The sequence below is a fragment of the Ambystoma mexicanum genome, chromosome 3q, assembly GCF_040938575.1.
Source record: "Ambystoma mexicanum isolate Mex_15411 chromosome 3q, UKY_AmexF1_1, whole genome shotgun sequence".
Lineage (NCBI taxonomy): Eukaryota > Metazoa > Chordata > Amphibia > Caudata > Ambystomatidae > Ambystoma > Ambystoma mexicanum.
Genome location: NC_090926.1, coordinates 59,221,594 through 59,234,984, shown reverse-complemented (window position 1 = coordinate 59,234,984; position 13,391 = coordinate 59,221,594). Strand labels below are relative to the sequence as shown.

General features: G+C 44.4%; 1 protein-coding gene across 2 annotated transcripts in view; it reads left to right on the top strand.

Annotated features, from left to right (window-relative positions):
* Positions 1 to 13,391, top strand: part of LOC138582110 (E3 ubiquitin-protein ligase TRIM39-like) — a 473,056-nt gene that overhangs the window by 291,480 nt on the left and 168,185 nt on the right. The window lies entirely within an intron of this gene.

The window sequence follows — 13,391 nt, the reverse complement described above, 5'->3', positions numbered from 1 at the left end:
GCAGTACCTAGGGAGATTTTATAGGTACATCTGAACACTGTGGCAGGCCCAGCCCCAATCTGCAAAGGAATGTTTAATTGTACCTTGGGTCGCATTTGGGATGGAGTTGCAGAATTGAGCCCTTACCCCAGCAAATGGGGGATGAAGTCAATGCACAACTCTCTGCAAATGTTTATTAATGGGTTATGTCAGTGGCATGAGCTTGATTCATGCTTTGCATATATTTCCAGTGACTGTGTACTAAGCTCTATGGTACACAGCCTAAATGCCTTAAGACATGACAGCATTTGGCATAAATTGTCTTCTTCTACGGGAGTCTTCATCTGCCTGTGCTGTGTCAATGTGGATTTGTGGCAGTTGTGAGCGGCACTTTATTGGCAAATCCTCCAACTCCAAAAGGAGTGCTTTAGGCCAGACAACTGCTGGGCTCTGTGCTTGTGCTTTGATGCGTTCCATGCATACCCAGCGGACTCCAACGCTAATGGGACCTTTTTGTTGTACTCACTCTTATCTGGAGGCCAGTGCATTAAATAGAATAATGGGAAGCAACATAACCTGATTGCTTACCAGGGGCCACTGGCTTTAGAAGGGGCCCTAGTGGTTGTAGAATACTCTAATTCTGCCAGGGTACCTCCCAATTGCTGCTCCATAGCGACAAATTCTAGTGGCACCCAAGCAGTTGCCCCTTCTTGGCGTTTATGCTAGGGGCACCCCACAATATGTACTGCAAGGGGCGAATCTAATACCCGGGGCTTTGTTTTACAGGAACTGTCAAACGTGTCATTGTTCCAAGTAAAGATCAAGATCTCTTCAAATGTCAGTGATCAGATCCTCCACGCCTTCTACAAAACAGATGTTGACTTTTAAGCATTCACCAAATTAGGAAAATTAATGCTTCATCTGAAACATTCCTCTTCCTACAACTATATTGAGATGATCTCACTTGCAGCTATAATCAACATCACCGTTGATGGGAGTTTTCGTTGCCCCCTGAACATGCTGTGTATTTACCCACTCCTGAACCAAACCCAGATGACCCTCATACTGACCCATTATCGCCCCATCAACACTCCATTTAACGGCAAGATCATGGCAAAAATTGCATTCATGCAACTACTGGAACGAGAAAATGACTAAGTCTGCTCCACAACCCCCACTCGTAGTCCAGACCCTGCAGAGGCTTGGATTATGGCAATCCTTCTTTTTTGAAAGGCATTTCTGCAATTCCATGCACACTCCTATTATTCTCTTGCTTAAGGTGTTAGCCGATCTAATTGCTCTTTTCTCCTTAGCTTTTCAAACCTTTTCAGATGACTCCCAGATGGTCTACATATTAGAGGGCTCCCCCTTCACCCCCATTACAATCGCATTCGATCGCTACCTTATTTTCAATTCGGTAATGGGCCATAGTCTTTGGATGAAGGCGGGGTAGACAGATTATCGACTTTGAGTGCTTTATCCCTGCTTATCAGCGGTTCAATTTGCCTAACACAATGTGTCTCCACTCCTCGGGCCCTTGTCAATTCAGCAAAGAACCTTGACTTTTTGTGCTAATCTGCGCACACATACCCTCGACCTCCAAAAAAGATCTTGCTAACACACATACTTAAAGGAATCCTTGTCTTTCTGAATGTCTCGCAAAGTGGAAGTGATGAGACAGTCCAGCCTACATTAACAGTCTACTGCCTTCCTGAAACGGATTATCAAATTAATCTAACACAGAACAAGGAAGGGAGATTTAGCCTAGGACTTGCACCCAAAGACCAAATTACCCCACCACTCTACTGGCAGAGCAAGAATAGAGTTCAAAACCTGTCGCACAAGATGAAAAAGCATTGCCCAAACAGATTGATCAGAGCCTCCAGCTCCATGACCTTCAAGCTGGTCACTAGTTGCCTGACATTTTGGAGGCCATAATAACTTTGAGCTTCAAGAAAGCCTTTCATTTGTCAGTGTGCCCAAATTCCCCACACACCCACACACCAGGGTACTGTCCCATTATGATCGGTAATCCAATGCTTTTATATTAGATGGAGATTGTACCCTTCTGGACTCTGATTTACCATACTGATTAACATCCTGAACTTTGCGATGGCTTTTTGCTGTACTGTGGGATATTTTGGCCCATTCCCATATGCCCCACTGCATCAATTTAGAAATGGGGAAAGAAACAGCCAAAAATGGATGTGCTAACCCCTGTGCTTGCAAAAATCTGCAACTGCGCATGGTTCACAATCACAAAAGGCTGCACGCCCCGTCCCACACAGTCAAAGTGGGTGGGAAAACAACTCGCTGCAGGAGCATGCCAGTGGGTGCTGTTACATTTAAAACAAAGCAAGGCCACAGAATTGGGCTAAAAACCGAAAATGCCTTTAAAATGCAGCTTTTGCAACCTTTAGAGTGCTGTTTTGGCGCTAGAGCCATTCATTTTTCAGTGAATCATTGAAAGTAAAAGGGGTACAGATCATCCAGTTTGGCCAGAAAATCCGGGCCTCATTGACTGACAGCAGCTAAGAAATGTATCTCATGAAAAAGGCAGCCGAGCAACATTTCTTTCAGTGCCACAGGAAAAATGTGGCTAAAAATGGCAAAACATGTAACAATTTCAGCTGTGCAGAGAAAACTCCAAACAAAGGCTGGATGCTTACTTCCAGACTGCAAACAAATCTCAGCACTTAAGAGAACTGGTGCTGAATAAAATGTGTGTGCTGCAGAGGAAACTCTGATGTAAAGGGTTCAGTTTAAATGTGCTTTTTCCATTAAGAAGTGAAAAATCGCCTGTTTAAAAGCATGTTTTTGTGAAAGGCCTAATTCTTTAAATGTCAAAATCCCCTATAAACTGTTCATTTTTATGTTTTAAATGAAAGATTTAGGTGAATCGTAAAGTCAAAACACAGTCTGCAGTTAAATAAATAATTAATGTAGAGCTGACAGTGCCCAGCCTGGGAAAGATTGACACGTCAGGTTGACACTCCACTGCTTAGCAGGAAGACTTAATTGCTGCTGGAGGTTCTCGCATATTTAGAACAAACTCATTAGACATTCGTCTGGGGCCCAGCCAAGGACAATGACAGGCTGAACACTGATCCCTTCAGGGGAGGGGTAGGAAACTTCCCTTTGGACCCCCACCCTGATCAAATGAATTTGACAGCTACTGCTAAAAAGACATTTGTGGTTTAAATGCCTATTTGTGTAAGTTTTGAAAACCTTTAACTTTGCCACATGAAGGAGGACAAAGCTAAAAATTGGTAGTTGTAAATCTAATTTTATGCTCTTTCTATGAAGACATGAGTGAACCCTGCATTACATAAGGAACTAAAGTTACTCAAAGAATAATTGTGGCAAAACTATTGATGCTTCAAATATAATATTGTATGCCGTGTTCTAGGGGTGATTGCCCAGATATGTACTGAATTAGGAAATGTTATGTCAAACTGTTAAGAGTAAAATTGACAAAATTCCACAGAACGACAAAGCCAGCTCTCACTGAGATGGGAGTTAGATGTAAGGATAACCCACAAAATATGTAATGTGTCCAATTTTATTAGACAACATAATTATAGAAATGTGCATTTGTGGGAAAGTTAAATTATGGTTCAAATCAATGTCGGAGTTCCCAAATCATGTCATAAAATATGACGGCTCTTTCTGACTTCCAACCAGAAAAAGGCAAGTGCTTTTGACCTATCTCAGCCGTGTGGCTGTGGTTTGAAATTCTGCCCCTACCATAAACTTAGTGATGTCACTTGGCAGGATAAATATAGGAACTTCACCACATACAGACGCACACTGATTCCTGACTACATCCTGATTTCTGTGTGACGCTCTGGTCCTGACTTCATACTGTTCCTGAATTTTCATCTTGTCCTGATTCCAGACTACTTTGCAAAATCCAGGCCTCAGCATTTGCTGAACTCTTTTCAGGTAGGCCCAAATCCTGAAACATCCCAAAGGGAAATAATTCTGATCCAGTTTGGCTTGCTACCATCCAGGCTTGCCTGCTGAATTCTCCATACCGCTAATCTACAGTGCCCAGTGACCAGAAGGGCCGATCCAATATGAGGTGCAGTCCAATTGACCAGAACCGCCCAGCTGATCCAATTCCGCCAGAGGTGCCCTGCTGCCTGTAGACCTGATCTGTGATGACCAGAACCTGACGGTCCAATCTTAAATTACAGTGGACTTTAAGTATCAATAGGAATCCTAGTGACCCATAGTATATTTGCCTTATCCTATCCCAATCTATAACCCATCCTCTCTTTAACTTAAGAACCTCTAATATTGTCAGAACCATTCCTGCAACCCTGTTTGTAATCCCTAGTGTTAGCGCTGATTTTCTCTCATTTGTTTTATTTGACCATAAGCCATTAGTGATTTGGTTTAAAGTAATTCCCATAATGAAAAAGAGTATCCGCCATGTGAAGGGTTACAATCGGCCGTGTGTAACTGGAGATTCACGGGTGGCAATATAGTTTAAAAAAAACCAATCTGTCATTGTTAAAACCGAATTTCTGCTTGTCTTGTCGCAAAACAGGACCCATTTTTATTAAGAATCGCACAGTGAAATTTAGGTGCAAATTTGTATTTTTGCAAAAGTTTTACACGTCTTTTCCCATTCAAAGTGTTTCTTAACTTCCATTCTGATTTAAAGTGTGTTCTGTTGCTCATCTTGTAGCTAATGTTGGTTAGAATCTGTTTAGTGTTGCTCTCATAGGAATTTCTATGAATTTAAGGATTTTTGCACACTTCATTGTTTCACAAAGCCATTTTCAACTGTCAGTTTAAAAAGTGTCAATTTCCAAAAGCATTTTTCTCTCTTGTTTGGGGAGGGAAGATTATATTCAAACACTGTACTCTGTTCTTATTCCTGAATAACTGAATACCTGCTGCTTACTTACATCTGTGTAGAATTGCTCATTTGTGAATTGAGAAATTTGCAGGGGGAATCTTAACTTAAACGCTATCTTTTCACCAACCAAAACTGTTTTTTCCTGTGTTTTATCTTCTGTATTACTATAAGTGAATTCAATTGCTTTACTGACTTTCCGAATTGTTTTGTCACCACATTGGTGATTGCTGCTATATATACACATCGTCCTCTATTCACTGGATACAGCCTACAGCACTATTGCAAAAGTTTGGTGGTTAAAAATGCATGCAGACTTTATACAGCAGAGTTTGTGTGCAGTCTACGGCAGCCCATGGAGCCTTCGGAGCAGACTCCCTTGGCTCCTTTGACTAAGCAATCAAAGACCAAAGACAGAGGGTCGGAAAACCTTCCATCTCCAGACTCACTCAAAAGTGCCTCAGGGCGGGTACTGCGAAGCCAGTTTTCCCGACCGGACCGACCAACAAAGGGCTGCGGAAAACCTACCACATCAAAATTTGTAGAACTTTCGGTCACTTCCACTTCATCAACTCGACCTGAAGCCTACCACCCCCAATGCAATCACCATCCTGACCTGTTAAGAACTTCCGACTCGGACCGCGACACAAGTCTGAGCGTGGCAAATGACACGGTTCAGGAAAGTCTCCTGCAATGCTACTCAGCCACCGTGTGGGTTCCCCTCTCCACCATGCCCACCAAACAAGACTTAAACAATGAGGTCCAGCAGACCATCATAGACGGGGCTCTCACTCACCAGGATCAACCTCTACAGCAAGAGCCAGCAACAGTGAACCATGAACTCTCTGAGAAGACCCCCCCACCCCCCCGGCCGGCAGACCTCCGGCACGGCGAGTGGCGTCATGGACGAAGGTGTCGAAGGGCACCTCCGGCAGGACTCCAGTCTGCCGACCGGGGTCATAGTCTCATCGGGGATGTCACTGGCACCATTTCGACCGTTATTGGTGCAACAAGCCAACTTACAACACAAAGACGTGCTGTTAAAGTCCTCGTCACAGTCGAGCTGGAACACAGCCCAGTGCCGCTATCTATACAGGTGCTGATTCACGAGGAACCCACTAGAGACGATCTTAGTGTCTTTTAAAGACGGGCCGATTACAGACTGGATACCCCATCCGGACGCCTTACCTGGAGACTCCACCGCGGGGACACTCCTCCTGATCGCCGACTCTCCCGGGACACGGAGTGCGGGAGACGCCTCGGAGGGGTCCCCGCCTCCGCAGTCTCGTCCCACTGCTGCCCAGAAAAAGCACTAGCGATCTACAAAAAGAAAGTCGTACACAAAAAAAGGGCAAGGATACATCTGAAGCCACGAACATAAAAGTGCAACAGAAAAAACAATCCGCCCTCACCAAAAAAATAGACACCAGGAAAGCCTCCTTCCCAAATCCTTTAATGTCAACTGCTTTGAAAGATTTCTTTAGTAAGCAATTTAAAAGAAAATTGGAGGCTGAGGCAGAATTTCAGACGCCGAGATACTAGACGCTGTTCTTGATATCCCACCCGCATCAAAACAACGCATAACGGGGATAGAAATTCCTCACAATGACTATAACAAACATTCCAGGGACAAGGCCCAATCACTTGATCCCCACATTGACCCTCTCCCTGCGAATGAACCAACACCTTGGAACGGGGACGCTCATCCACCGGAATCAACTACCGACCCGAAGGCAAAATCCAGCATCGAACCTATGACTTCGGCCCCTCTAAACACCTTAAATGACCTAGCCCAAGACCAAATGACCGTTCTTGAAGACGTACAAAACAAACACCTTCCACAGGACTTAGTTCCAGCAAAACAACTAAACCACGACCAACTTCAAGATCCTCAACTACACGACTTGGAGTCCAAGTCAACAGACACGATAAATATAAGCAATTCAAGTGAAAGCGAGATATATGAAAAAGGCCGCCCAACTCCTGAGCTGTTATCTGCTATAATAGGTGCTAAGAAAGCAAAGGACCACGAAATTGGTCGATCTGCCGCGACCTCATCAGGAACATCGTAAAGAAGATAATACACCGATCAAAAACAAGCGAAATAGACTTGCCAACGAAAAAACCTGACATGTTGTCAATGTCTGCTATCGCCATTGCTCTTGCCACCTTTGGAAAACTGAGTCTATAAATGACTCTATGAAGGATTCACCGACAGTTACAGTGATGATGCATACCAGACTCATTTTTGTAGGTTTCATAACGGCCCTAGAACAAAAAACAGCGGAGCATGAACCGCTTTGGGATCTAAAACTTATGACTTTGGAGGAAAAACTCAAACATCAACCTGAATTATATTCAACCAACACTGAACAAATAAACCTATTGAAAGGGGGGCAATCACCCCATGAGGAAAACCTTGCACTACAAAGTCCACAACTAAAAACAAGACCCTTACCAATACGTATAGAGATCAGTAAATCTGCGTCGTCAGATCCACTGTAAATTAACTGTCAGAAAAACACAGCAAACTTCAAGCAGGAACTTCAAAAGAAGACTGTCAACAAAACACTGGCTATCTTCAAACTAGCCAGACCTCCTGTGTAACCACAAAACACAGAAAACAAAACCAACAATTCCAGCAAGTACTCCAAAAGATTCCCAGCAGGACAACCAGGAAGTGATCGAACTCGACAAATTACCAGTGACAACGAAAGACTTAATGGTAAATTATTCCTTAATGAATCTAATACTCAACCTAGACCAAGAGGAAGAAGTGGAAGTTTTTTCTGACCCAACCATCGTTATTTATGCAGCAACAGATCCCGAACATTGCCCACGTGATTTAACACTCAAAAACAAATCTCTCTCAAATCCGGCAACATCAAGACCACCAACCACAACATCAAAAAACTCAAAAGAAGACTTGGACGAACCAGAAAAACCAAAGCCGTCTTCGCCCGAAAAGAACCTGACAAAACATGGAACAAACGATCTACAAAAGACTGTAAACAAAGAGGGTTAATGGGGGGCGGGAAATACCAACCTAAAGTACAAACTCGGCACGATTCTACAAGGCGCTCTCCGCAGAGAAATCTTACCCGTGCCTTTAAAATGGAGCATTTAGCGCCCAGTAGAAAATACATGGTCCTGAACAGAAAATCAATGTTAGAAATACTGGGAAAAGTTTGAAAGCTACGCACATTAAAAACTGAAGATTTCACCTTCATCGAACTTTACCACAAGGACAAAAAAAGCAAAAGCCTACCTACACATAAGTCAGCTCTTTATGAAATCAAAAAGAATTATACTCTGACCTGAAACATCTAGGCTTGAAACTATCAGAACTATTGTCCACATCATCCTCCACCGTCAAACGATCAGCTATAAAACCAAGCAAATACGCTGCAAAAACCCACTATACGTCCAAGACAGAAGACTATCACAAAAATAGAGGTATCGAAGATTACCACGGTGCACGGAACTTGCCGCACCAACTACAATCGCCCCAGATACGACAGAACCCACCACTATCGAACCGATAACCATGAAAATGACAGAAGAGGGAAGACTGAGGTCAGACAGAAGACATACTTGAAATGAACTAGACAATGGGAAAGCATCACCTTCCTGGGGCCAACCATGAAGACGGCACAAGTCATACTTGTCAAAAGTCGGCTCGGCATCCGAATAAAGAGGACAAAGATTTTTCCAAAGATAATGGCTCAACTGGACCTTGGAACTGGCTGAAAGGCGTTCTCAAACTGAAATCTACAAAATAGCAGCCAAGGAACGGGGAGCACAAAGAAAAACATTGGACCGTCCGTCCATCACGCCATGACACCAATAAAACCAGTAACGATGGGCTCCTGGAACACACATGGCCACGAACATCTAGCAAACCCTGAGGCACAAGATCTGGAAACTCTGGATATAATTTGCCTCCAAGAAACTCGGCTACAGGAAAAACCGGCCCTGGACGGCTACGAGATCCAGTTTTCGCTAGCTATGAAAGGCCTACTAGGGCGGCCCTCCTCAGGCCTCCTGGCGGCAGTACGATTTGGCTCAGGAATTTCTGTTGAAAAAAAGTAGTCGGATTACAGAATTTTGGCGCTTTAAACCTCGTGGAAACACACAAATTCAACAATGGCGAATTATAATCCAACAAAATTGGGAATAATCTGTATTGGAACCCACAAAGAACTACCAATGCCACCTTCTGTACGGCAGTTGCCGATATAATCGACAAACTACAAATCAAACTGGAAACCAGTCATATCATTATTTGCGGGGACTTAAATGCAAAGTGTGATACATCCCCCGACACTAACACCCAAAAACAATGCAGTCTCGCTACGGTGGAACGAGGAAAGATCTGGATGAATCTTATGAAGTCAAGAAACCTCCACAACGTAGCAACATGTGGAAATCACCCATGTCTCCCAACTTGGGAACGAGCAAACTCGGCTGCAACGTTAGACTAAATCTTCGTGACTCACAACCTATTACAGTACGTCGACCTATTTGAGGTCCATCGAACTCAAAGTGATCACAACTTACTCCACATGACCTTGAACACCTTATGTCCGCTAAAACAAGTCTATAAACCAAACAAGGAGCAAAATGCACACCAGATGCGCCTCAGACTAACAGCGGCAAATGTAAGAAGCATAACAAATAAATACAACGTGGAATTGACGAATGCTTCCCGTGGAGCAGAAACGGTTAGGCCAAACTACCTTCCGCTCCTGATGACTTAGAAGCAGGACCCAAGGAAAGGAAAAGATAAGGAGAAGTAGGGTAAACACAAATACGACAAAACACTAGTAGTGAAAAGAAGAGAGTTAAGAAAATTAAAACTATCTACCGGCCGGCTTGACTCTGACGAAGGGAGAAAGGTGCTTAAGACCGCAACAAGGAGCTACAAAATCTGGCTAAGAGGCCACAGAGCAACCTTATATCAAAGTGACGCCGAGAACATGTTAAAAATCCTGACAAACAAGACCTCCTGATATTTCTGGGCTCTGATAAAGAGCAAAGACCCCCAAACAATCGGCTAAGTAACGCTGTCCCAGAGACAGATTGGATAGCCCACTTCTCCAATCTTTTTGCCCCTTTTATCATCGGACGCAAAGACCCAATTTATTCCGGCTGAAAATAAGTGGGCCGACCTTACAGACGTCGAAGACATTAGAGCATCATCCTGAAACTTAAAAGATCAAGAACACCGGGGCCAGACGTTCTCACCAACATCGACCTTAAACAGAACCCGAAAGAGTGGGCGATCTTTTATAAACCTTTTTCAACACTGCAAAACTAAGCCGATCCGTGCATCCTGGACCGAAGCCGTAGTGGTACTAATCTTTAAAAAAGGAAAGACGATCCACAAAATTACAGGCCAATTGTGCTGATGGACATAATTGGCAAAATGTTTGCTTCCATGTTCCTGGAAAGATTTCAAAGGTGGGCCAGAGCTTCACCAAGTGCAGATTCCTTTCAAACCAGTTTTTTGAAGAATGCAAGCACCAGCATTAACATCCTTCTAGTTAACATAATAAAAAATAACCAAGACCGGTGCGCCAAGAGTGTCCTTAGCATTCATCGACATGTCACAGGCATTTGACAAAATTGATCGTCAGAAACTGTGGACCAAGCTAAATAGATGGAATTGCACCACTGAAATCCTAGAAGCTGTAATCGCACTCCATACCAACACCAAATTCCGAGTGCGACTGACGCAACATGCACCCATCTCAGAAGAAATCAAATCGGAGCGAGGAGTGAAACGGGGCTGTCCTCTTGCTCCATCTTTTTATCGCATTTATCAGGGACTTCCAATACTCCGAAGAATCCGTGAGATCTTTTCCCCCCAAAATAGGTGACCAACCAACATCCCGTATTCTATACACGGACAACCTAATTCTTTCAGATCAAACTCAAATTGGTCTCCGGCGTCGGATATCAAACTTGGCCGAATATAGCAAAGAAAACAACTGGGAAATCAACATAGCCAAGACAAAAGTTCTAATTCTGGACAAAAAAAACAAACCGGAAAAGGGATACAAGTTTTTGGTCACTGAATAATTCAAAAATACAAGCAGTTACGCACTTCAAATATTTGGGCCAAATGGTGGCTTCAACAAACAACGAAAAAGCGATGAAACCGCACTGTGGAACAAGACAAAAACTTTAACCAGCCAAATCAGGCTGGTCGACAGAAAATATGGAAAATTCTCGTTAACACCGGCAATAGATTTCTACAAATCCAAAGTGGTCCCTGCCCTGATCTATGGAATGGACGCATCCCTTTACTATCTCACCCTCGCTCTGTACGAAGATCGAAGGCTACGTGTGAATCAGTCCTAGGACTTCGCAAGTCAACCTTGATAGCAGCCATCAGGCGCAAGCTCTGACTTCTCTCACTTGCAGCCTCAGTAGAAATAAGCCAAATGCAACTTTTGCAGAAAAACTCCTGACACCTTGGCGATATACAAGATTATATCTTGTGAACTTCAAAGCGGCCGATGCAAAGCATTAAACATCTGGAAATGCAACTTGGACAGTAGATTGAAAGAACTGATCTGTTCTCACGAAGACTTGATCACTAACCCGGAAAGAGTAAAGACAAAAATGGGGCTCTGTGACTGGATCACTACGTGCGAAAAAGCAACTGCAAATCGACTGCTGACGCATCTTCCGTCATCGACCAATAAACTGAAGGTACCACTAGCATACTGCACTAAATTCCCGAACAAAGCTCTGCAAAAATCGTTCATGAGACTGCGTTTGAACTTACTTCCTACACAAGAAATCCGTGCCATCCGTGCACTTAGTGTCAGACAAATGCAGACGGTGCAATGATGTATTTGAACCGGAAACAATAAAACATCTATTAATGAACTGTCAAAAGACCGGCCATCTTTGGATCTCATATCTAACTCTGCTTTTTGGTGTTTCCAAAATCAGAGAAAAAAACCTGGTGGCGTCGCTTGATCTCAGGGGAGACACTCAGATATACCATAGCGGCAGTCAAAATTCTAGAAGCAGCAATGAACATGATCACACCCCAAACGACGCCTGTCCAAGAGGCTGACCAAGTGGTTGCCCTTCGTCTGACAAACTTGTGGAAAACATAAATCTTGACCTCCTGGATGTTCGGTCATCGCACTCTGAACCTCAGCTTTGCCTTTTGCCTGCATAAATGGCAAAAAACCTTGTAAAAATCTTATTAGATTACAAACAATAATAAAATATATAATTTTTTTTCTTTTTCTGAGGCTTGCGGAATCTGCTTAGATCATATGTGCATAGGCTGACATCTAGTGGAAGCTGCGAAGTATTAGTTTGTTTTTCAAAACTTGAAAATGGGGGGTCGACACAGGGCGTGCCAGTAATACTATCCCGTGTGATGTCCACTGTACCCATGATCCCTCACGCGTGTAGGACCCTAATTGTGTTTTTCTGCCATACTTGCCTGAAGCATTGCGCGGAGTTCCCTGGCTTTCAGCCATATTTTGCTAAATTTCATATTAATTTCTCCGTTCTTCCACTCCCACGTCGAGACATCAAAGTTCGAAGATCGACGCCGGTCGGAAGAACAAACAACCGTTGAGAGCTGCACGACGGACTTCGGGCCTCGGAAGGCCTCTGGCCTCGGCCCTACAAGTAAGGAGAGTTGGGGGTGATGCATACTCTACACTCTTATTATTCCTACACACACTCACCCGCTGCCATAAGGTGCATATGGAGGGTACCCCTTTTAAATTTTGCCCTAAGTGCAACCGCAAGTACCCTTGGGTTGACAAACACGCCACCTGTACCCTCTGCTTGCCGAGGGATCACCCAAAGGCAAACTGTAGTGTGTAGCCTGTTCAAGGCGAAAACACAAAAGGACCGCTCGACCAAATGTTGGGCCCACCACGCCAGGCAACTCAAGGCCATGGAAGCAGAGGGCGCCTTCAGTGATGGCAGTAACGCCATACTTTCGGACGGTGAGGGCAAAGTGGTGTCGAAAGATGCCCAAGCGCAAGTCCCCGACTTCGGAAGATTGTCCGGCAGGGCAGTTATGGGGAACACACCCGGCAACACGAGCGCTACCCACACCACTTCCACACCTAAACACTTGAAGTCCAACCGAGACTCGACACGTGTGTCGAGTTCTCGGAAAGGGGCACGAAGAGAGCGGTCCACCGAATTGGTGTCCTCTGGCCGTTCCGGGACAAGATCGCCGCACGACACGAGGCAACTGTCCACAGTTGCCAAGAGTGCCTCACTCACCAAAGTCATGGCGGTAGCTTGTCAGACGAATCCGACCTCCAGCCACAGGCCGCACACCAGAAGTCTGCTCCGGCAGACCGTTCGGCGTCTGCTTCCGAGTCCCGACGTGCGCACTCGAAAGAAAGACCCTACCCCCGAATCTCGATGCCAGGCGTCGAAAGGCTCAGAGAAGGTGAAAACATCAGGGAAACCCTCTTCTACTCAGGGGGAAGGGGGTAAACCGCAGAAGAAACCATCTCGCTCTTCTGCACCAGACACATAAGGACAG